Source organism: Bos grunniens, chromosome 7 (genome assembly GCF_055505025.1).
Source record: "Bos grunniens cultivar Pamir isolate PY7600 chromosome 7, Bosgru_T2T1.0, whole genome shotgun sequence".
NCBI classification, from domain to species: Eukaryota; Metazoa; Chordata; class Mammalia; order Artiodactyla; family Bovidae; genus Bos; species Bos grunniens.
In genome coordinates this window covers 66,113,571-66,139,244 of record NC_141171.1, presented here as the reverse complement: position 1 = coordinate 66,139,244, position 25,674 = coordinate 66,113,571, and the positions used below count along the sequence as shown (strand labels likewise).

The 25,674-nt window shown below is 42.6% G+C and overlaps 1 long non-coding RNA gene and 1 other non-coding gene across 2 annotated transcripts in view; both read right to left on the bottom strand.

The window, feature by feature from the left end:
• LOC147369743 (uncharacterized) overlaps window positions 1–22,958 on the bottom strand; it is a 94,205-nt gene extending 71,247 nt beyond the window's left edge. The window contains exon 1 of the long non-coding RNA XR_015167860.1: window positions 17,852–22,958. This is a non-coding gene — a long non-coding RNA (uncharacterized LOC147369743). The remainder of the gene's footprint in view (window positions 1–17,851) is intronic.
• A 1,286-nt stretch (window positions 22,959–24,244) lies between these two features.
• Window positions 24,245–24,383, bottom strand: LOC147369742 (small Cajal body-specific RNA 11). Its single transcript, XR_015168700.1, has one exon.
• Between the last annotated feature and the right edge of the window lie 1,291 nt (window positions 24,384–25,674).

The following is a 25,674-nucleotide window of genomic DNA, read 5'->3' as shown; positions in this document are numbered from 1 at the left end:
CACCATCGTGATTATCTGGGTCGTGAAGCTCTTTTTTGTACAGTTCTTCTGTGTATTCTTGCCATCTCTTCTTAATATCTTCTGCTTCTGTTAGGTCCATACCATTTCTGTCCTTTATCGAGCCCATCTTTGCATGAAATGTTCCTTTGGTATCTCTGATTTTCTCGAAGAGATCCCTAGTCTTACCCATTCTGTTGTTTTCCTCTATTTCTTTGCACTGATCGCTGAAGAAGGCTTTCTTATCTCTTTTTGCTATTCTTTGGAACTCTGCATTCAGATGTTTATATCTTCCCTTTTCTCCTTTGCTTTTAGCTTCTCTTCTTTTCACAGCTATTTGTAAGGCCTTCCCAGACAGCCATTTTGCTGTTTTGCATTTCTTTTCTATGGGAATGGTCTTGATCCCTGTCTCCTGTACAATGTCATGAACCTCATTCCATAGTTCATCAGGCACTCTATCTATCAGATCTAGGCCCTTAAATCTATTTCTCACTTCCACTGTATAATCATAAGGGATTTGATTTAGGTCATACCTGAACGGTCTAGTGGTTTTCCCTACTTTCTACAATTTAAGTCTGAATTTGGCAATAAGGAGTTCATGGTCTGAGCCACAGTCATCTCCCGGTCTTGTTTTTGCTGACTGTATAGAGCTTCTCCATCTTTGGCTGCAAAGAATATAATCAATCTGATTTTGGTGTTGACCATCTGGTGATGTCCATGTATAGAGTCTTCTCTTGTGTTGTTGGAAGAGGGTGTTTGTTATGACCAGTACATTTTCTTGGCAAAACTCTATCAGTCTTTGCCCTGTTTCATTCCGTATTCCAAGGCCAAATTTGCCTGTTACTCCAGGTGTTTCTTGACTTCCTACTTTTGCATTCTAGTCCCCTATAATGAAAAGGACATCTTTTTTGGGTGTTAGTTCTAAAAGATCTTCTAGGTCTTCATAGAACCGTTCAACTTCAGCTTCTTCAGCATTACTGGTTGGGGCATAGACTTGGAGTACTGTGATATTGAATGGTTTGCCTTGGAAACGAACAGAGATCATTCTGTCATTTTTGAGATTGCATCCAAGTACTGCATTTCGGACTCTTTTATTGACCATGATGGCCACTCCATTTTTTCTGAGGGATTCCTGCCCGCAGTAGTAGATATAATGGTCCTCTGAGTTAAATTCACCCATTCCAGTCTATTTCAGTTTGCTGATTCCTAGAATGTCGACATTCACTCTTGCCATCTCCTGTTTGACCACTTCCAATTTGCCTTGATTCATGGACCTGACATTCCAGGTTCCTATGCAATATTGCTCTTTACAGCATCGGACCTTGCTTCTATCACCAGTCACATCCACAGCTGGGTATTCTTTTTGCTTTGGCTCCATCCCTTCTTTCTTTCTGGAGTTATTTCTCCACTGATCTCCAGTAGCATATTGGGCACCTACTGACCTGGGGAGTTTCACTTTCGGTATCCTATCATTTTGCCTTTTCATACTCTTCATGGGGTTCTCAAGGCAGGAATACTGAAGTGGTTTGCCATTCCTTTCTCCAGTGGACCACATTCTGTCAAATCTCTCCACCATGACCCGCCCGTCTTGGGTTGCCCCACGGGCATGGCTTAGTTTCATTGAGTTAGACAAGGCTGTGGTCCTAGTGTGATTATATTGACTAGTTTTCTGTGAGTATGGTTTCAGTGTGTTTGCCTTCTGATGCCCTCTTGCAACATCTACCGTCTTACTTGGGTTTCTCTTGAAAGTATAAGTATACAAAAAGACTCATTATAAGTACTCAAAAGTATATTCATGGAATCCTTATTCATAATAGTGCAAAATGGAAATAATTCAAATACTGATCAAAAGTAAAGGGATAAACAAATTGTTATATACTTATACAATTGAAAAATACTCAGCTATATGAAAGAACTAACTCTCATATACACAAAGATCCATGGATGAGTCTCAAAAACATTGTGCAGAGCAAAAGATGCCACATACATGCCCAAAAGTAAAGACTTTATTATTCCATTCATATGAAATTCTAAAAAAAGAAAATATCTATGGTGACAGAAGTCAGAAAGTGGTTTCTAGGGGAGGGGGCAGGAGAAAGAGTAACTGGGAAGGGGCACAAGGAATGACCTTCTGAAGTGATGGAAATGTTTTATATCCTGTTTTGCATGGTGGTTGCTCCAGTTATGTATTTGCAGAAACTCATCAAATTGAATATTTAACCTGCACATCTTTTCAATGTAAAATATATCTGAGATTAAAATAAACTGGCTTTAAAAATTAATCCTCTAACCACCAAAAACCTACTGTATAGCACATGGAACTCTGCCCAATGTTATGGGCCAGTCTGTATGGAAAGGGCGTTTGGGGGAGAATGGATACATGTATATTTATGGCTGAGTCACTTCACTGTTCACCTGAAACTATCACAACATTGTTAACTGACTTTACCCCAATACAAAATGCTTTTGGTGTTTAAAAAATTTTAATTCAATTTTTTTTAAAAAGCAGTTTTGACATGTCAAAAATAAATCAATTAATCCTCTCCATAGACTGATACATGTACATACACACAACATTCTTCCTGTAATTTCTGCATGTTCTCAGACCCCAGCAGTTCACACAATCTGGATTAAGAACTCCCGGACAAATGACTTTCCAATATCTCACATTCTCTGAATTCTCTGAAGAAAAAAAAAAAATTCTGAAATCACAGGTAATCACAAAGTCAATAGGGAAAAATGAGTCCTCATGATTCACATTTTACCTATAACGTAAATCAAGAAATGTACACAACCTTCCTTGGAAGTTAACAGCTAAGGTTAATATCTTTATCCTGGCCCTGTGGAGCAAAGGCTGAAGACAGGGAACTCATTGGACTGGAGATGGCTGCTAGCCAGAGGAGATGTGCATGAAACAGAAGTCCTGGTTTGAAGCCTTAGTTTTACCACTAGCACACTGAAGAACCCTAAAGGAATTCTAGAATCAATCAGGCCAAATGTCTCATTTCAAGGATGAACACCCTGAGTTCCAGAGAAAGGGATTAACTGGCTCAAGTTCAAATAGCAAGTAAGTAACAGGGCCTGATTAGAACCCTGTCTTATCAAACCCAACTGTTATGGACCCTGTTGTTTTGTTTGGCCAGTGTCTATTTTCTAGGAATTTCTTCTTTGTCCTATTATACACAGGCCTGTCATAGAGCTACCATATTCCTTTAAAGTAACCCACACCACCAGGCCTACAGTATATGGGTCTACAGAGACAGGTGGGAGAGAAGAGGGGAGAGGAAGGAGGAGAAGATGGGGAGAAGGAGGAAGAGGAGGACAGAAGAGAGAGACATCCCATCTGTCTTTTTTTTATTATTCATTTTTTCTTGTTTTTTTTTTGGCTGCACTGGGTCTTCATTGCTTTGTGCAAGCTTCCTATAGTTGTGGCAAGCAGGGACTACTCTTTGTTGGGGTGTGTGGTGGCTTCTCTTGTTGGGGTCTGCAGCTCTAGAGTACAGGCTCAGTAGCTGTGGCACACGGGCTCAGCTGCCCCATCACAGCATGTGGAATCTCCCCAGAAAAGGGATCGAATCTGTATCTCCTGCATTGACAGGTGGATTCTTATCCACTGGGCCACCTGGGAAGCCTAGAAGCTGGTCTTTTAAAGTTAGACTTTGTTGTTGTTTATTTTTCATTGAGGTATAGCCAGTGTACAATATTAGATAAGTTTTAGGTGTACAACACAGTGATTCACAATTTTTAAAGGTTGCATTCCATTCATAGTTATTTTAAAATACTGGTTATATTCACTGTGTTGTCCATCTGCTTTTAGATGCTCATACCAGAAGCCTGTGGCAATGACCATTATCTGTCCCATAGTCTGGAAAATCCGTTAAGTCAGAGGTGCCCAATGATTAGGCCTGCTACTCAACCTAGAGATTATTTCTGTAGAGCATTTAAGAGTTCAGAGAATATTCAAGAAGGTATTTAGTAGAAGAAATTAGAAGAAAACATGGGCAGGATGCTCTTTGACATCAGTTTTAGTGATTTTTTTTTCATATGTCTCCTCACCTAAGGGAAACAAAAGCAAAAATAAACAAATGGTTCTGTATCAAACTAAAAAGCTTTCACAAAACCAGGGAAACCAACAAATGAAAAAGCTACCTACTGAATGGGAGAAGATACTTGCAAATAATATATCTATAAGAAGTTAATATTCAAAATATACAAAGAACTCATACAACTCAACATCAAAAAAAAAAAAAAAAAACCCTCATTCTAAAAATGGGCAGAGCATCTGATTAAACATGTTGGCAGGGATGTGGAGAAAAGGGAACCCTCATGCATTGTTCATGGGAATGTAAATTGGTGCAGCCACTGTGGAAAGCAGTATAGGAGTTCCTCAAAAAAATTAAACATAGAACTACCACATGACCCAGCAATTTCACTCCTGGGTATTTATCTGAAGAAAATGAAGACACTAATTAGAGAAGTTATATACACCTCTATGTTCATTGCAGCATTATTTACAATAACTAAGATAGGGAAGCAACCCAGTGTCCACCAATAGATGAATGGGTAAATAAGATGTGAGATACGAACACACACACACACACACACACACACACACACAATGGAATATTACTTAGAAGAAGGGACAGAGAAAAAAAAAACTTTTTCTACTTTCACCAAACCTATCCAATTAAATTCAACCTACCAAATGACAGGTTTCTCAAGAAAGAAAGCAGGGCTTATTTACTTGAGTTGCAAACAAATAAGGAAAAATTGGCATCAACTTTATGTCTTTCTAAATGTTTTACTCTTGGTCTCAGGCAGGATGTTTTTAAGATCCTAAGCATCAGCCTCAAGTTAATTAACCATTAACCACTCTTCTTGACTCCAGTTTGCCTTGCTCCCAGGTTCCTGCCAAAGATGTTTGTTCTGAGGAAACCAAAGTGGTTAAGGTGGCCACCATGTGCCCCCTGGTCAAATGGAGTTTACCTGTAGCATCCCAGCCATTACCTTGGCTTTGTCTTCTAATAGAACCCACTTGTTCCCATCATCACTGGTCTCTCTTCAAAAAACCTGACTCTACAGAAGCAAGGGCACAGTTTTCATTGGTTATTTACTTATATCTAACAATGTGATCGGAAAAGGCAATGGCACCCCACTCCGTACTCTTGCCTGGAAAATCCCATGGGCAGAGGAGCCTGGTAGGCTGTGGTCCATGGGGTTGCTAGGAGTCCTACACGACTGAGCGACTTCACTTTCACTTTTCACTTCCATGCATTGGAGAAGGAAATGGCAAGCCACTCCAGTATTCTTGCCTGGAGAATCCCAGGGACGGGGGAGCCTGGTGGACTGCCTTCTCTGGGGTCGCACAGAGTCGGACACGACTGAAGCGATTTAGCAGCAGCAGCAGCAACAGTGTGATTGGCTCATCTATCATCCAATCAGAACAAGTACAGGCAACAGCTCTAAAGGAGTGTTCCCTACGTACTGAGGAAAAGATGGCCAAAACGTCTTAAACCAAAAAAATAAATAAATAAGATGCAGAATAGTATGTGCTTTATGTTCAATGTTTTTGTTCAGTCACTCAGTCATGTCCAACTCTTTGCGACCCCATGGACTGCAGCACACCAGGCTTCCCTGTCCTTCACCATCTCCCAAAGCTTGCTCAAACTCATGTCCATTGAGTTGGTGATGCCATCCAACCATCTCATCCTCTGTCCTCTTCTCCTGCCTTTGATCTTTCCCAGCATCAGGGTCTTTTCTAATGAGTCGGATCTTTGCATCAGGTGGACAAAGTATTGGAATTTCAGCTTCAGCATCAGCCCTTCAAATGAATATTCAGGACTGATTTCCTTTAGGATTGACTGGTTTGATCTCCTTGCTGTCCAAGGGACTCTCAAGAATCTTCTCCAACACCACAGTTCAAAAGCATCAATTCTTCGGTGCTCAGCCTTCTTTATAGTCCAACTCTCACATCCATACATGACTACTGGAAAAACCATAGCTTTGTCAGCAAAGTGTTTAGCATTAACCTTTTAGTTGTGGATCATGGGGAAGACAGGGAGGTGGTTTTTAAGGAGGGTTGGGTAGCAAGAGTCTTGGGGAGGGTTCAGGTTGGTCTTAGAGCAGCATCTATTACTAGTCGTATAGATGTAATTCAACATTTTAACAACCACTGTGGTCACACCAGTGTACAGTACTGCCCAGAGACAGGCAAAAAGGGTCCTTTTGCTGGCCCCCATATTTTAGAAGACCTCACATGTCAGAAAAGAATAAATTCCTTGGAGAACACACGGTCACCATTGTCTATCAGTGTTCAAAACTTTAGCAAGCACAGTCCATTCCCTAAAAACCTGCTTTTCGGACCAACAACATTCAGGCCCCAGGGAAGCAGTTCTGCTCACCTCCTGCCCCTTGAACAGATGGCTGAGTCTGAATGCCACAAAGGTTTGTGGGTTGTGGCTCTGCTGACATTGAAGACAGAATGCAGAGTGCAGGAGGGTTTGTGTGGTGAGAGTGCTTAGGTTAGAGAAAAGACTAATTAATTAATTTGTCAAATTCTTCCACAAAGATAGCATAAATGTGACAGATTCTTGAATAATGAAGTACAATTTCCCAGCAGTGCTGAGTGTCCATTTTTTTTTTTGCTTCTCTTTGTTTTATAATGTTATTCACAAATTAGCATGGTATCCATAATTGCTTGTGGTAACTAAGGAATATATGCTGTATTCATCTGTATGTACTGTCAAGAAAAGGTGCCCAAAATGTCTTAAGTAAAAAAATAAGATGCAGAATAGTAGGTACATTATATTCCTATTTATGTGGGGGTTTTTTTAAGTTCATATACACATATACACAGAGATATACATTTGAACAATCATAGTAAATTTCTGGGCTTTCTGTCTAGAATTTTGTTTTTCTGGGAGTCCACTGAGAGGGCAATTTACTCTATTTCATGCTCTTCTGAAGTGTTTGAACATTTTTTTATAGTTCTAGATCACTTTTTCAATTTCAAAAAGTAGTATTTCATAAAAAAAGAAATTCCTTATAGACTGAGTAAATTTTATTTTCTTTTCATCTACTTTGTGATTTTTCTATATTGACTCTGTATTTTTTAGTAACTTCTAAATAATTCACTTCTAGGGCCTTCCCTGGCACTCCACTGGTTAAGTCTCCACGCTTCCACTGAAGGGGGCATAGGTTCGATTAGCTATAAAGGTTATAGTCACTAATAACTTTCCCTCGTTAATTAGCCCAATGTGCTTCCACAAGATTTTCTGTCTCTGTAACTGAGAATGTGGGTTTCCGGTTGTGCTGAGAACTAAAAACCACTGTTCAGGGTGTGCATACGAGAGAGACAAACTCAGAGACAGAGGCTGACAAAAACAGAGACAGAGAGACAGAAAGAGGCAGACAGGGAACAATCGCAACAGTTGTCACAATCTCCCCAGAGTAAGCAACAGCAAAGATAACATCTTGAGAAAAATGTTTCTTCCTGGGGATGTCCAGAGAATCTCCCCACTTCACTCCTCTGGAAATCACAATCCCACTCCACTTGGGGAGCATGGCAGAGGGGAGCTGGGGCAGAGAGAACACAGTCCCAACAGCGGATGGGAGGTTCTTAGCAGCCCTTCAGACTGCAGAGGCCACTCACACCCCCGGCTTACTAGCTTCCCTGATACCTAGGCTTCCGGGTCATCCCAGTGCACATTGCCACCCACCCTCCCCCCACCCCCAGCTTTGCACACAGGCTGTCCAAAACTCTGACACCAGAGCTCACAGACGTGTCCACAGTCCTGAGTTTCAGACCTCCAGCTCCAAACCCCTCAACCTCCTCTTCTAAAAATGCCTATTAGCTCCATTTCATCTCCTCTCATTCCAAAATCCACTAATTCATTGGGGGAAACAATTCTTTTGATCTCTGATTGCCTAGTCATTTATAATTGATAACCTGACTTGGGGGAAAAAAGTCACCATTACCTGTTCCACGTGATATGCCCCAGAGTTTCAATTATGGAACCCCACTAGTGGAACAGAACTTTATTCCAATGAGGCAAATCAATCAGGGATGAAGGGGACAGAGAAGAGCAAGAGAGAGACAGAAAGAAACAGATAGAGACCAAGAGTCCAACCATAGACACAGAGGGAGTAGTTAGAAACACAGACAGAAGGTGACTGTTTCAAACTTCCAGCAGCCAAAGCATCACCCAGGAAGGTTTTTAGCTCAACCCTTGTTGTCTCAGACTTGGTAAAACTGACCCGGGACGTCTTACTTCCTTCATCACAGATAACAATGAAAAGCGGGGCTCCCTTTTCCTGACAGTTCCATGACTCTCTCAGCCCTCTCAGCAATGACCTTCCAGCATTCACAGCCATTATCTTAAAGACCTTGGCATTGGCAGCCTTCAGAGTGAGCAGTAATAAGAAGTCCATGCACACCCAAGGATGCTTAAGTCATGGAAGCTTAAGCATAAAGCAGATGAGGTTGGGGGTAGGAATTGTGGGGACATGGTTCACAGGGAAGGGGTGAGAAACCGGGGAATAAGTTCAAAGGAAACACTTTACTACCAAAAGCTTGAAGTAATCAGCTCTTCTTTAAAGAACATTCTCTTACTATGTCATTTCTATCTGTCTTGGGTCCAGTTTCACAACTCAAGTGTATAGGATTGAATCACATCAATTCTGGTGGTAGGGGAATGCTTAAAATACATGAGCAAAAGGCACTTTTCTAGAATATTCTCTTGCAATGCAGATAACACCCACACACATCAAATGACTTGACCCTAGTATAGTTTCAGAGGCATTCAAAAGCTCCAACAAGGTGACTGCCCATAGCAAGTCTTATGTACAGAGGCTCACTAGGAAAGAAAGCTAGAATTCAACTCCCACAAAAGACAGCTTGCAGAACATGGCATCTACTTAATTGTTATCAATTGGCTTTGAAAAACCTGACACAGCATTTGGAGCCCTAAGGGGGTGACTGCAGCTCTCCTCAGAAAATCTGATCAACAAGGTAGCTGCTGCCTCCAAAGTCCAAATCCCTTAACCGTGGGTAACGTGTTTTCAAATAATGATACCACCTGAAAATTGTACAGCACTTCATATTTCTTAAGTGCCTTCCTTCATCCACGTGGTCTCCCGGTGCTGGCAGCCAGGCAGGGAGGAGAAGGGAGCCACTTGAGACAATGATGTGCCACAGGTCACACACGGTGGAAGTGATGGCCCAACTGTACTTGTGGTTGAGTCAGGGACAAAATCCCAACTCCCAAAATCCCAACAGGTCTTCCTGTGATGCCCAGAAGGCCTTGCACATTGACTAACCCTCACATTTTAAATTTCATTACTCTGCTGGTTCACGTGGGTATTCACACACTCTCCCTCCCCCATCAGGACCTCTGCTCCTCCCTCTGCCTGAAATGCACTTTCCCAGGGAAGAGCCACTTGTTATTCATATCTTGGCTCAAATGTCATCTCCCCAGAGAGACTCTACTTCCTAGGAAATAAGCCTTCACTATGACATCCCTATGTAGAAATGAGCACGTTCTGAAATTATTTTCTGCACTGGTGATCTTGTTAATCACCTGTTCCCCCAGCAGAACCATGAGGACCTAGCTTGTGTACCACTGCATCCCACATGTCTAGAACAGTGCCTGGTATACAGTAGGTGCCCCAAATATTTTCTGAGTGACTAGCTTATTTCATTAATACTCATAATCAACCTTGTAGAAACATGAAAGCATTATCATTCCTGTTTTACAGATGAGGAAACTGAGGCCCAGATGACAGACCTGTTCAAGACCGCATCTAGAAAAGAGACAGAGTTGAGAAAAAAGCCTGGATCTTAGACATCAAGTCCAATACTATCTGCACTATATAGCTTTTTTATACCAAAAGTTTAGGATGAGAAATTCTTGCTAATCAAGAATTACTTTATATCCCATTCATTCAACAAAGGTTCTGAGCATTTACTAAATTCAAGAAGTATATTAAACTCTATGTGATATAAAAAGGATACAGGCAAGGTACACTTCCTGCCTCCAAGGAACTTATCAACTTTTAGGAGAGTTAAAAATAAACACATGAATATCAACAAAATAAAATAGAAAACTTTAAGAGCTATTATGGACTGAAGCATGTTCACCCCAAAATCCAAATGGTGAAGTCTGAACCTCCATCACCTCAGAATGTAACCATACTTGGAGACAGGGCCTTTTAAAAAGGTAAAGGTTAGTGAGATCATATGGGTGGCCCCTATGATCTCCAAACATATCCATATTTGGAGATGGGCTTCAAAGAAACAATTAAGTTAAATGAGGCAATTAGGGTAGCTCTCTAATTCAATAGGACAGTTGTCCTTATAAGAAAAGGAAGAGACAGTAGGGATGTGTGAGCACAGAGAAAAGGCCATATGAGGACACAGTGAGAAGGAAGCCATCTGCAAGCCAGGAGGGAGGCCTTAGGAGAAACCAAACCTGTAACACCTTAATCTTTTTTTTTATTTTTAATTTGAGGATAATTCCTTTACAATGGTGTTGGTTTCTGCCATACAACAGCATGAATCAGTCATGGGTATACACATGTTCTCTTCCTCTTAAACCTCCTTCCCACCCCCACTATTCCACCCCTTTAGGTTGTCACAGAGCACCAGGCTGAGCTCTTGGTGTTAAACAGCAACTTCCCATTAGCCATCTATTTTACACGTGGTAATGTATATATTTCAACGCCACTCTCTCACTTCGTCCCACACTTTCATTCCCCGGCTGACACCTTAATCTTGGATCTTTAAACTCCAGAACTATGAGAAAAGTAATTTCTGTGTTTAAGCTACCCAGTCTGTGTCTCTCTCTCTTCTCTCCTTATAAGGATACCAGTCACATTGGATTACTAGCCCACCCTACTCCCATATAACCTCATCATAACTTAACCAATTATATCTACAACAAAACTATTTCCAAATAACGTCACATTCTGAAGATCAGGACTTAACATTTCTTTACAGGAAAGGATACAATTCAAAAAGTGTCTGATCCAATTTTACTTAAAAAGACTCCTTCTAAAACTTTTTCTGGAAATAATGGAAAAGATAAATGACAAAAAGTTTAATGTAAAGATTATGTAAACCTAGAGCTATCAGGGCCCCACCAGCCCACCACTGGAGAGAAACTGCAGGAAAGCAGAGTCTGAAGAAAGAGAGATGGAACAAGTCCTGATGGCCTTCTCTGAGCCCCTGGATCTAACCACACCTGATGCTGGTCTTTCCAGTTATATGGGTTCATTAATTCAATATAACTGAATCACTTAAAACCAACAGTCCCAATTAATAAGGAAAATAGAATCAATAAGATCTGACAATTATCACATGAGAGCAGTTGAAGGAAAGATGAAGCTACCTCCAAACTGAGTCACTGAGAGGAAATAGGGATGAAAATGGACAAAGGGAAGTCTCTAGGAAAAGAAAGTTTGAGAGGGAAAAATAATAAAGTTAGTTTTGGGTTTCTTGAACTTAAGATTCTAGGATGACATGAATGGGGCTATATTCTATAGGACAAAGGAAACTAAGATCAGGATTCACAGGAGAAAGATTATTACCTCCCATAAGTGTGATTTGTACTAACACAGAGGGATGTATCAAATTCACTGCAGGAAACCAAAGCCACTTTGGATAGATCAAGTAGAAAGAGGTTTAATACAGGGATTTAGTTACTCAAAAGGAAAAAAAGGACTGGAATGCTAGAAGGGGTAGAAGTCAGAGGGTCTTCAAGGGACTAGGGAGCTCAATGACATGCTACCATAGCTGCAATCCCACCTGCTGCCATTCCTGCCCCTAAAGTCCCTGGAGGCTGGTGACTACCGACTGGGATCTGAGTCCAGTCACTGAAACTGCCTCTTAACACATCTCCACCACCTTGATTCTCAACAACCATGGCTGCAGACAGACCCCATGAAAGGGCAATGAATTGGGGAAATATATCGTGCATCTGGAATCCTAGCTGCAAGAAAGATGAGTTAGCTTTCCAATGTCTCGAGGTAGAAGGACGAGGAAATGGTAATTGAGAAGCCAAGCCATGGCTTCTACCACCAGGGATATTTGCATATGATGATAAAACAAGTGAAAAAGCAATTAATTGTCCATGTGATCACTGTACATCCTTCAACAAGTGTGTTTTCACACAATGAGAATCAGTTTCCCTGTCTCTAAAACAAGGCAACTGAACCAAGTGATTTGTAAGAGACTCTTCAGTCTGGCTATTTTAGATGTCTGGGAAAGCCACTCATGTCCTGATCCAGCGTTAAACAATTTCCCCCTGGGAGTATTATCTTTCCAGTCAGCAGCCCAGCCCTCCACATTTGAACATAATCACTAAACACCTGGCAAGAAGTGCCACCCCACATACAGTTTAATAACTCACATTCCAATCCAATTACTGCACGTTTCATCAACAAGTGCTTCTTAGAATACAGCTGTTTCTCTGAGCAAGCAGACTTTTTAGAAGGGAAATTACGATGATTATCTTTAAGATACAGGCATGAATAATAAAATCATTCCGCCTCTCTCGTCGCTGCTACCACTTCCCTTTCAGACTGTCTTAGATGGGGACCTCAATGCAGCCCGTGTCTCAACACAGCCACCCTTCCCACTCTGAACCCTTTAGTCCCCTCCACTAAGGTCTGCCCTGTCTCTTCATCAAAACACATCTGTCCTAGGTCCTAAAGGAGCCAAAGGATTTGACAAGGGTCCTACTTATTACCTCTTCATCTCTGACCTACTATTGCATGTGAAGTTGGAGGGAATTTGGTGTGGAGATAAGAAGCGGAGTGACAGTGAGGCAACTGTATGGCTTGGAGCATCTGACCTCTTTCTGGGTCCCTGAGTTCCCACCTCTCAAATAAGAGGATTGGATTAGACCAGGAATTCTTAGACCAGGAGTGCTGGATCTGATACCTCTTCATCTGATACCTCTAAAGCTTTTAATTACATAAACCAGTCAGTTTCCTCCACTGATTAAGCTACTCTGAACAGGGCTTCTGTACCTCGAAATTAAAACAACTTATGTGACAGTATGTTTATATGTAAAATGCTCTAAGGAGAGAAGTCACAGTTTCCAGGAGATCTTCAGAGGAATCTGTGACCCCCGCCTCAAAAAAATATTTTAAATCCATAAACTAGGAAAATCCTTCAGGTCCTTTTGTAGCATTAGCATTCTGGAATCTTATGACTCTACGAAATTCTAAATTTTTGCTTTGACTGATAATATGTAACCCACACCATTCAAAAATAGTTTTTTTTTAATAAAGTTGATCTTTTCCATTATAAAAGAAATTACATGCTTATTACAGAAAACTATAAAACTATAGAAAAATCAAAAACTAAACAGAAAGACAACCACTTCTAATATTTCTAAAGTTCCCTCTCAATTCTTAAGTTTTTCTATGTATAATCTTAGGGAGGTTTTTATATAGCTGAGTTCATACTATATGTACAATTCTGTATCATTTATTTTTCACTTGCCATTATCATATAATTCCCTCATGATCACAAACTCTTTGTAAACAGCCTTTTTAAATGACTTCTTTGCATTCTGTTGAATGGATATTTTATAACTTACTACTCCCCAAACGTTGGACAAAATGAGGTTGTTTCCAGGTTTTGTCTTTTTTTTCCTTGCATTTTTTGTTTTGTTTCATTTTTACTATTCTATTTCTTTTTGTAAGGGAAGACTCCGTGCTAAACATAAAGAAAGGAGGCACTAGCTCTGGAATGCCTGTGACCGTGTCAGACCTCATGGGGCAAGAGGCGGAGAGCCATCCAGACACAGGGCAGTCCCCACCTGGCCATGGAGACAACTCCTGGGTCCTACACCAATCCAACGTTAAGCCATCTCTGAGCCTCTCATTCTTCTCCCATTTGGCTTCCCTGATAGCTCAGTTGGTGAAGAATCCACCTGCAATGCAGGAGACCCCAGTTCTATTCCTGGATTGGGAAGATCCACTGCAGAAGGGATAGGCTACCCACTCTAGTATTCTTGGGCTTCCCTTATGGCTTAGCTGGTACAGAATCCACCTGTAATGCAGGAGACCTGGGTTCGATCCCTGGGTAGGGAAGATCCGCTGGAGAAGAGAAAGGCCACCGCTCCAATATTCTGGCCTGGAGAAATCCATGGACTGTATAGTCCATGGGGTTGCAAACAGTCAGACACGACTGAGTGACTTTCACTTTCACTTTCCAGGGCAGCACTCCTGGCCTCAAGGAGGAGGGTCTGCCCTGATCAGTGGCTTTGGGAAGCAGCCCCTTTCACTACAACCAGCCCAGTCCTCTGTTCTGTCCTGCTTGTTTTTGGTAGGTCAGGCCCCAGTTTGGGCAGCTCTGCAGTGATCCAGCTTTGTAACAGAAGAGAACTTACACTCTGTTGTCCAGCAATAAGAAATCTCTTTAATCTCCAAAATCTGTCTGATTGGGATAAAGATGGTATTTGGGTCACCTATCTCCTTAGGTTTTGTCTAATTTTTCTATTGGTTTAAGTAAGGAAGAAGGATGCTATTTATCCAACCCCTTCAAAACCACAGCTAAGACAATAATATCCTCCCCACTGTTGCTGAGTCTCTTTTCTCCTCATCCTGCAAGTGGGATGTTGGGGTTTGGGACTCTGTTTGGAGGACTTAGCTAAAGACAGAACCTCTTGCTACCTGTTTATCTTGGCAGTCAGTACTGAGCTCAGATAGATACCAGAGATAATAGAGGTTATTATTACCTCTAACAGCCACTACTGTTTCTTGAGTAGTAATTACGCACTCTGCATTGTGTTAGATGCTTTACACACATAGTTCATGCTAACAAAAACCCTGTGAGGTAGATTGTCACCTCCATTTTAAAGTGAGGAAGCCAAGGCTCAAAGGGGTCCTATAACACCAAGAGTCACACTGCTAGCAGTGGCTAGGCTAGAATTCACACTTAGATTAAAGCCCATGCTGAAAGCTCATGCTCTTAACTTCTTGGCAACCCCATGGGTCTCTAAGGAGGGGCTGCGGACAGGAGCAGGTGAAAGAGTCAGGACCCCCACCCTCCCTCAACACTCAGTCCAGGGAATTCCACCAGGCCACACCAGTCTTTATCTTTCCAGAGACCACCTCCACAGCATCAGTGTGGTTCAAAGGGACTTGAGGGGAGCATGCTATTTATTTTCAGCTTCTGGATTTTGATGGAAAATTCACATAACATAAAATTTGCACAATTCAGTGGCATTTCGTACACTCACAATGTGCACAATCACTGGTTCCAGACCCTAGTTTTTTATCACCCTACTGCCATTTTTATTACCCTAAAAGGAAACCCCAGTACACTGTCACTCCCCAGGGCCCCCTCCCCCCAGCCTCCAGCAAGCACTCATCTGCTTTCTACCACTTCTGGCGTGCCTATTCTGGATATTTCATATGAATGGAATTACCCGCAGGAGACTTCTCACGGGTGCTAACAGCTCCCAACTCATTCACTGTGGGTCAGGGAAGCCGCCTCAGAGCACAGGGTAGAGAATCCTCACCCTGCCGCCTGCTCTGGTTCCTTCTCTGCCCCTGGGCTGCCTCTCTGCTGTTCTCTCTTTGACCATCCACCCTCTCCTCCTACCTCCCCTACACATTAACTCAAAACAAACAAACAAAACCTTTCCCACCAATGAGTCAGTGACCTAGGAAGTGTAACGATTCAACCCTCTTTCTCCTTGCTCAAGAGTGTCAAGACAGGGACTTCCCTGGAAGTGCGCTGGCTAAGACTCCTTGCTTGAACCAGATCCCACATGCCACAAATAAGAGTTCAAGTGCCACAACCAGAAGATGCCACATGCCACCACTAAAGATCCTGCATCCTGCAACTAAAGATCCTATTCACTGCAACCAAGACCTAGCATAGCCCAATAAAAGAATAAATAAGCAGGTCAAGACCAAAACGGCACTGACAGAGTCAGAAGCTCAGCAGTCCAAATAGTCTAGGCTCCTACAGGAGTCCTCATTCAATGAGCATACAGTTCCACTGTCGCATCCACCTCCACCCATGCTACCCTTCACCCTTGTCGTGAAGCTCTGAAAACTGTATACATCTGTATACATCCTTATAATGTATTATCTCTTCTTTCAAGATGAATTCTAGTCTTCCTGTAGTAGTTATGTGGTGAGCAGTGAACCAGGGTTATCATTCCCGTCTGTGAATACCTTCCCTTCTGGTTGGAGAAAGCAGAGGAGAACCTGAGTTACTCAAAATGCTACTGTCAGAGCGTGGAGTAGGAGAGGCAGAGAAGGGGTGACTGACAGAAATGCAGGACCAAGGAAGCCAAGGGGGCGGAGGGATTCTCTGCTGAAAAAGGACTTCTACATCTTTCAGGAACATCCTATGGAAAAATTAACTGAGACAGAGACCACCTGGCTTTCTCTGGGAAGGTACAGAGGCACACAGCATCTCCCTGGAAGTTCTCTCCTGGTCCACAGCTGGCATGAAGGAAAAGGTATTCACCACAGACTGATAAAGTTCAACAATTTCCTAGGCCAGTTCCAAATTCCCTGCGTCTCAGCCCAACAAGACAACTACCTACATTCCTGTGACAGAGAAGGGGAAGGAAAGACTCTCAACAGGAGAACTGGGACAGATGAAATGCAGCAGCCCTTTTCCTCAGTCCTACTGTGTACCCCCCTGCCTCTTCTGAGTGTTTCTGTGGCGTTCTGTGACCCTGAATATACAGTCATCACCATGAAGGCTCTCATTAATCTCAGAACTGTGTCCCCACCACCACCACCCCCCAACACACACACATATACACACCTCCAGCATCACTAAGTCAGTAGGCAAATACCCATGATCTCTTTGGGAGGTTATTACTCAGTGGATTGAAAATATAGAAATGAGTGTTCTATGGCTAACAAGCCTAACCCTGGATGCTTAAATGGGAGCCCAAAACACTTCCCTCAATACTGATACCCTCTCTTTCCTAGGGCTGTCGCAACAAATTCCCACAAACTGGGAGGCTTAAAGCAACATAAGCTCACAGTTCTAAAGGCTCAAAGTCCAAAACCAAGGTGCTGGCAGGGCTATGCTCCCTCCAAACACTCTAGGGAAGAATGCTTCTTGGCCTCTTCTGGTTTCCGGTGGTTGCTGTTAACCCTTGACATTCCTTGGTTTGTGGCATCACTGCAGTCTCTGCCTCTGTCTTCTCACAGAGTTCTCCCTGTGTGCCTGTGTATAGATTTCTCCTTATAGACACTAGTTATTGGATGAGGGCCCACCATCATCCAGTATGACCCTCCTCTTAACTTGATTACATCTACAAAGATCTTATTTCCAAATATGCTCACATTTACTGAAGATAATCTTCAGGGAGTTAATACTTGAAGGTATCTTTTGGAGGAACACAATTCAACCCACCACACCCCAGAGGCCTTTCATGTTAACAGTTACCTGTTGTCAGTTCCTCAGACCCCAAAAATATATCACCAACACTACAAAACAGCAGTATTTACTTAGCACTAAGTGCTACTTTACATGGATTTTCCTGTTAATCCTCAAATACTCTGTGAAGTAGGAATTATGACTAGCACCATTTGACAAGCAAGAAAATTGAAGCTTTAGAAAATTAAGTACTTACCCAAGGAATATAGTGATAGATCCAGGATTTGAACCAAACTCTGACCCTAAAGCTCACCAAAGTTCTTTCATGCTTTACTTTCTGAGCTTCCTTGGTGGCTCAAATGGTAAAAAAAAAAAAAAAAAATCTGCCTGCAATGTGGGAAACCTGGGTTCGATCTCTAGGTTGGAAATATCCCCTGGATGTGTGATTTGGGGCAAGAAATGCCCCTCTCTGGGCTTCAAGAGCCTTACCTGTAAAAAGACCAGTTCCTGTAAGTTTCTAAGGGTTCTTCCCACTATGACTCCAGAGTTTTCTGAGTCTTCCCATCCAAGGTAACCCATCACTCTGGCCAGCTGATCCACTTCTAAAATCTACTGCAGAAAGGTCTGCTCCCTGACCCTCTCCCCTCCCCACCAGCAGACAGACATCTTGCTGTGTGTTTCTTCATGATTCAAACAAACAGGACTTCAAATACCCTTTTCAAAATTTCAGGCTCTGACAGCCTCATGAGAAGCAGGGATCATTTCCATCTGCATATTCGCTTCGGGGACAGTCTAACTGACCCACAGGGAAATCCCAGCTCCACCAGCAAGACACATCTTTACAGCACTTGGGAGAAAAACTTGCATTTCTAATTTGTTTCTTATCAGCAGTGTGCCTCTGGACTAAGTGAGAACATGTCTTTCACTTGACTTAAATGAAAGCTCAGACTCCAGTTCCAGAGAACAGATTAACGAAAGGGACTTCGTATTCCTGACCCCGCCTCATCCCAGCATTTTCCCTCTGCCTTTCATTCCACTCTTCAGCTCAGCTACATACGCAGGGCTCTAAACATCATGACAGGAGAGAAGCAGCAAGGGAAGGGGATGGGGAGTGACAAAAAGATTAGGGTCAGTAAGGGAGCTGGTAGAACCATAAAGAAAAGAACATTGCTAAGAGCGAGCTGGACCCAAAATGATCACCAAATCACAAATCACTTTGGTTGTACTGGTTTTAGGCATATTTTCTCTTGCAAGGCTCTCAGCAATTATGTGAGGCAGCTGTGCATGGTCCCACTCCACACATGAAAAAACCAAGGCTCAGCTAGTAAATGAGATTCAGAGCAGGTGTGGTTGGTCCAAAGCTGCTTTCCTCTACAACCCTGGAGCAGCAAGGACCACACAAAAAACAAAACAGTCCCTCTTTCTACAGCTTGCGTTGCTCTTGGTGTCATGGCTGCCAACTTACAAGAGTAAATTCTTTACTCTTCCTCAGGAAAGAGGAGACAAGATTTTGTTCTAATGAAGCCAGTAACAAATAAGACTACCTCAGATCCAGAGTACCAGAGAGAATCAACGCTTGGGAAGAACTGGAATAGGAGGAAAGGGAGAAAGAAGTCCTCTTCATCCCAGTTCTCCTCCCTCTGGCTCCTGCTGCAGCGTCAAAACCAAAGGCTGAATGATTCCTGCAACCTCTCCAAGCAGCAATTACACTGCACTCCCCAGCCCCTCCCAGCAGAGGGGCAACCTATCCTCATGTTTGACTTCCTGCGGTTCCGTCATCTGTACGATGAGGGTGACATTGGTAGGTATTTCGTATACATCCTGAATCCCAGCTTCTCACTCCTCCAATTCCTAAGACCCTAACCAGCCACAATACAGTGCAATAGACACCTAATGTATCTCTTTCCTTTTGCTTTTACTTCCTATGGCTACACTGTCTCCCCAGCAGGCACAGTGGTCTTTTTGAAATGTAAATTAAGTCATATTAACGTCTTATTCAAAACCCTCTGATGGCATCTCATCATTCCTAGAATTTAAAAAGCTCTTAGTCATGGGGGAATTCCCTGGTGGTCCAGTGGTTAGGGCTGCAAGTTCCCCTGAAAGGGGCTCAGGTTCAATCCCTGCTTGGGAACTAACATCCTACATGCCTCACCTTGTAGCCAAAATAATAATAATTTTTTAAAATTCTTTAACTCTTTGCTGTGGTCTTCAAAGCCCACTCTTGCCCGCTTCCCTTACACTCTCCCCCTTGATCTCTCCACGCCAGCCACGTGGGCCACCTTCTAGTTCCTGAAAAATAGCTGGTCCCTCTGATTTGCATGTTATTCCTATTTCACAGACTTTCTTCCTCACTTCATTTAGGTGTCTACTCAAATGTCTTTTCTCCAGAGAAGCTTTCCCAGACCCATACCACACCCGCCACCAATTACAACTTCCCTTATTGTCCTTCAGTAGCTAAATTGTGTCCAACTCTGTGACCCTGTGGACTGAAGCATGCCAGGCTTCTCTGTCCTTCACTATCTCCCAGAGTTTGCTCAAATTCATGTCTGCTTTGCTAACAGACTCTAAAAACTTCTTTGCCTCCTTTTTTTCCCAGAACATTTATTACTACCTAAAATTCTACATGTGTATCAATTGGTATGATCTGTCTCTTCCACTAAAATAAAAGCTCCATGACAACAGGAGTCTTGTCTGCATTGTTTATCCAATACTTGTCATGTAGTAGGTGCTTAATAAATATTAGTAGAATGAATGAATGAAGGAGACCAGATAAGTTTTGGCAAAGCTGCTAGTTGTCCCCAATATCCACTCTCCCCTTCTTCCTTTAAGTAATCAAAACCCCAAGCAGTGCACACTACCACCCACCTAAGAGCTGTTCCCAGACCCCCTTGAAGCTAGGCGTGTCCATGTCACTAGGTGCCAGCCAATTAGGGTTGTGAGGTAAAATACAGGATGCCCAGTTAAATTTGCAAGTCAGAGTGACAACCAGTAATTTTTTTTACTATAAGTATGTCCCAAATTAAAAGTCCAATAATTGTTTTAGTATAATGATGCCCACTAGAACAAAAAAAAAAAAAAGACCTGATTGTCTATCTGACATTCAAGTTTAACTGGTTATCCTATATTTTTGTTGCCTAAATCCGGCAACACTATGGCCAACAAACTATAAGAGAAAGTAATGTTCACAACTCCGAGGTCACATCCTTAAAACCAGGGGATGTGTCCTCACTTTTTTCCTCTTTCTTATTGGCTGAAACACAATCATAGAGGGGGTGTGAGCCACCTTTGACCCTGTGGACGAGAAGTCCAGGCGCCAGGGCTGATGTGAAGGAACAGTGCTGCTCTGTCCCAGATCTACCTGCTTGCTCACACTTGGGAAAATAACTTCCTTCAGCTTCACTGAAGTCTCTGTTATTTTGTCCTCCGTTAAAGCAGCTAAATCCGTATCTGAACAAATGCAAAATAAAATTCTCCAAGCCAGAATACTGGAGTGGGTAGCTATTCCCTGCTCCAGGGGATCTTCCCAACCCAGGGATCAAACATAGGTCTCCTGCATTGCAGGCTGATTCTTAACCAGCTGAGCCATAAGGAAAGCCCCCCAAAATTGTAAATGAATATGGTAATTCAGGTGGCTTCTAGATTATAAGAAAGCCTCAATAAATTTTTATTTCCTTTCATCCATACTAACAGGGTTGTCCCCTCTTTACCAAATTTCACAGCCCTGTTTTGAAGGAATTTGACATCTTCAAGCTTTATCAGCAGCTCTTGCAACCCCAAATTGTTTCAAAGTGGGGTTACAGGAATTCAGTGGCCAGCAGGGGCTGTGTGCCCTCTTGGCCTCTGAGGAGTGGAGCTCAAGGTGAGGCATATTTATAGGCTATAATTAAGCAAAGGGACCAATAAGATTTTCAGTTCTCCCAGCACTGATTCCCAGCTGCTCAGAGAAGCTTCAGAATTCCCTGACACAGAGCTGCGAGCACTGGAAATACTCTCATCTATGGAAACTCAAGGAAAAGAGAAGCAGCCCTGAGTCCTTCTGCATGGGTGCTACCACTGGCTCAGCCACAATCACAGCTGTCCAGGCCAAGGAGAAGCCTCCGGGTTTCCGTGGGAAGTTCTCCCCTCCAAGCCTATCCGCTGCTCCCCACACCTTCTAGTGGCTGGTCTCTGCTCCAATGTCACCTCTTTAGAGAGACCTCCTCTGGCCACTCCATCTAAAGGAGAAGCCCCTGTCACCCTCCACTCCTGGCCTGACACTTTACAGCATCTATTATATGTCTACTGGGTGATCGTGTGCCTCCCCCATTGAAAGGCAGGCTCAGTGAAGGGAGGGAATTTGTCTCTCTGGTTCCTGCTTTACCCTCAGGGGCACCTCAGACAGTGTCCAAGCAATTAGAAGGTGTGGGATAAATATTTCTGAATAAATAGAAGACAGATATGGACATATACAGAAAAACAGATCTAGATATAGATGTAGATACAGATCTAGAAATACAGACATAGGTGTATCAGGGTCAATGGCAAGCCAAGCAGATTTTTAATCAATGGCTCCTAGCACAGGGTGACAAGAAAAGCCACAAAACCTCCATGTGTGTGATAATGTTGATGTTCTGTTAGAAAAAACTCAGCTTTTAGTTTAAGGCTGACTCCCTATGGACATGGAAAGCTCTGCTGGGTAGAAGTAATGTTTGCACAGAATGTTGAGCCAAAGGCATCTGCAGTTCAAGTCCCTGATGGGGAAACCGAGCCCAGAGAGAGCACGGGGTCACACTAACAACAGCAACTGATATCTGCAAAGCACTTTTTAGTGGGGAAGCATCTTCACTTCTTTTCTCATTTGATCCTCACAACAATTCTTCTAGGCAAGTGGTGGTAATATTGGTAGCACTGTATTATTTACAACTGCCAAAGTATGGGAGCAACCTAAGTGTCCATCAACAGATGAATGGATAAAGATGTGGTATGGGGACTTCCCTGAGTGGCTCAGTGGATAGAAATCGGCCTGACAGTTCAGGGGACACGGGTTTCATCCCTGGTTCAAGAAGAGTCCACATGCCTTTGAGCAACGAAGCGCGAGCGCCACAGCTACTGACACCTGCTCACCGAGAGCCTGGGCTCTGCAACAAGAGAAACCACCACACTGAGAAGCTTGTGAACTGCAACGAAAAGTAACCCCACTCGCTGCAACTAAAGAAAGCCCACACAAAGCAACGAAGACACAGCACAACCAAAAATAAAATTAATTTTTTAAAGATGTGGTGTGTGTACGTATATAAAATGGAATATTACTCAACCATAAAAAGATTTAAATTTTGCCATTTGCACCAACATGGATGGACTGAGAGGGCACTATGCTAAGTGAAATAAATGAGACAGACCTTACATGGTGTCACTTACATCTAGATCCTAAAAAATGCAACAAACTAGTGAATAAAACAAACAAGAAGCAGACTCACAGATAGAAAACAAACTAGTGGTTACCAGTTGAGAGAGGGAAGGGAGGAGGGACAATATAAGCATAGGGAGAAAAAAAGGGTTATTATGGGACTAGATGAAATCATGTGTTTGAAACACAAAAATTGTAAAGCAGTATAGAATTTAACAAATCTTTCATTCAACAAAAACTGCAATAAGATAAAATAAAAATACTGGTAGCATTATAATTATACTGAAATACAATAATTAGCATTCTGAACTGTGTACTTTAAAATGGCTAGCTTGGTAAATTTTATGTTATGTGTATTTCACCACAACTAGAAATTTTTTTAATTATGTATGCGTGGCTCAGATGGTAAAGAATCTGCCTGCAAAGCAGGAGACCCAGGTTCAATCCCTGGATCGGGAAGATCCCATGGAGTGGGGAATGGCTACCCACTCCAGTATTCTTGCCTGGACCATTCCATGGACAGAGGAGCCTGGCAGGCTATAGGCCATGAGGTTACAAACAGTTGGACACGACTGAGTGATTAACACTAACATATACAAAACTACTAGCCACAACTATATTTTGTGAATGAAGTCAATAAAGCTCAGAGAGGCTGTAACTTGTAAAACTCACACAGTAAGGAATGTGTGGGGAAGCCAATCTCATATTAGGACTTTCCCTGGACCTTCTCTACAGGGAGAGGGAAACTTCACCTGACAAACATGCCAAGAATCAACCTCAAGCCACAAGATCACTGCCATTGCTCTGAGTTTTCCAAGGAAGCTTCTAATACACTGCATCCAGCACAGCTGTTCAAGCAGCTCTGCTGGAGAGACCCGCCTCTTGTGTGCTATTGTGCCGAGGGGCGGCTGATCCAACAGACAACGGCTCAGTACAGACCGTGTGTCGTTTACTCTCATTTTGTGACGATTAATTTGCTCGGGGACTAAGGGTGTTCAGTGGTTACATTAAATGCAAAGAAAAATTAAACATTTATGCATCCTTTATCTCATTTCAAGACAGATAAGTCCCATCAGTGTCTACACAAGATATTTTCATTGACATTGTTTATCTGTTCCACTTGACTCCAAATTACACTTGAGAAACAAGAACGAACACACCATGGTGTTTTTATAGAGAAGTGGTGACTACAGGGGACCAAGTACTAAAGAGAAAATATCTAGCCTGAGATTCCACTGCAGCATAAACTCGGTGAGATATGACACAAAGAATCAGGCCCAAACATGCAGGAGCACAATGAAGTCTTGGAAAAAGCCACCTGGGCCGCTTGAGTCCCTGCTTAATATGCAGCCCTGTGCAAGCTGGGTTTCATTTCCTGTGCCAGCTTTGCTCTCAAATCTAAATCACTGTGTTAAGAAGGCGTCTGAGGGCTAATCAGAAGTTACAGTCATAGCATGGAATGTAGTACATCATAACTGTCCGCTTCTTTTTTTAAAACTGCCCTTCGTGCCTTTAAGAGCCAGCCCTATTCTTAGGACAGCTCTCCTAAACTGAGAGGGAGACTGCTGTGTGTCCCGTCAGCCTCCCCTGTTAGAATTGAGCACAAGGGAGGAGAAAAGATATAGGCCCATACAATTGCCTGTTTTCTGATACTCCTCCAATTCTCCCACTTCACTTAGATCACGCATCTCTTTCATATTGGCTGCCTGGTCTTGATTTGATATCAGGCTTCTCAAGGTAGGATGGCATAAACATTAACTGGCATAAACATTAACTTTGGAACCAAAGAGAGCTGCATTTGAGCTCCATCACTTACCATTTATATGAACTTGGAAAGTTACTTAACCTGATGGATCTTGTTTTTTCAACTCATAAAAAGGGAATAACATTGCCTGTCCCCACAGGATTGTTGTGTGAATTAAGTGAGATATTTTGTGCAAAGCAGTGGGTACAGTGCCTGGTGGCAGCAAGGGTTCAATAACTGGGCTACTCATGATGCCTGACTATACCAAACACTGCATTAATCCCAGAGCACACTTTGAATAAGCATTTATTAGCAGTTATCACACGGTCCTGAGAATGAGTGATCTCTTGGTTTTTATTTTATTCAGCATGAATTACGCTTTATTGAGCACATATTATGTGCTAGGCCCTGCTGCATGTGGTTTGTGTCTTAACTCATTGAATTCTCACACAGTCCAACCACTCTGTGGGCACAGGGGTGCAGGCTGGTTGGGGAGGAACACACACCCAGGCAATCTGGCTCTGGCACCTGCCTTCTTAACCTCACTGTCTCTGCCCAGGAGCAGCTGCTGCTTCTTCTGTAACCAGAAAAGCAAAATATTTTTTAAGTGATTTAAAACAGTAAATACACACTCACTGAACCACTGTCAGCTCTCATCTGAATTTGTAAGAATCTGATGACTGAGAGATTGACACTTCTTTTAATTCAGATGAAAGTTATCGAGAGCCGGGTGTTAGGTACAAGGCAAGATACTGTGGGAAATATAACAGAAGAAATGATGTCTTCCCTTCAGGGCCTTTAGATTTGGAAGATGAGATATTATTGCCAGTAGCTGACATTCATTTAGTGTGTGCCGTGTACCCACTGTGCTAAAGGCTTTCTCTCATTCAATCCTCATGACAAATTGATATAATAGGTATGATTAATACCCACGAGGTGCAAATGAGGAAACCAAAGCCTTTAAATCTTAATAACTTGCTGGGGGTTCCAGGAAGAAAAGCCTGTACAGGCTAAATGCCACGTGGCTGCCACAGGCAATGATTCTCATCCATCTTTCTCTTCCCCACTGTCTTAAAAAGCAGGCCACCTGGTAAGTGCTTGAAACATTCCTGGCAAAGTGCAGACCCACTTTTCAATAAACTCCCATTGCTAAATATCCGTGCATTTACCAGACATTAAACT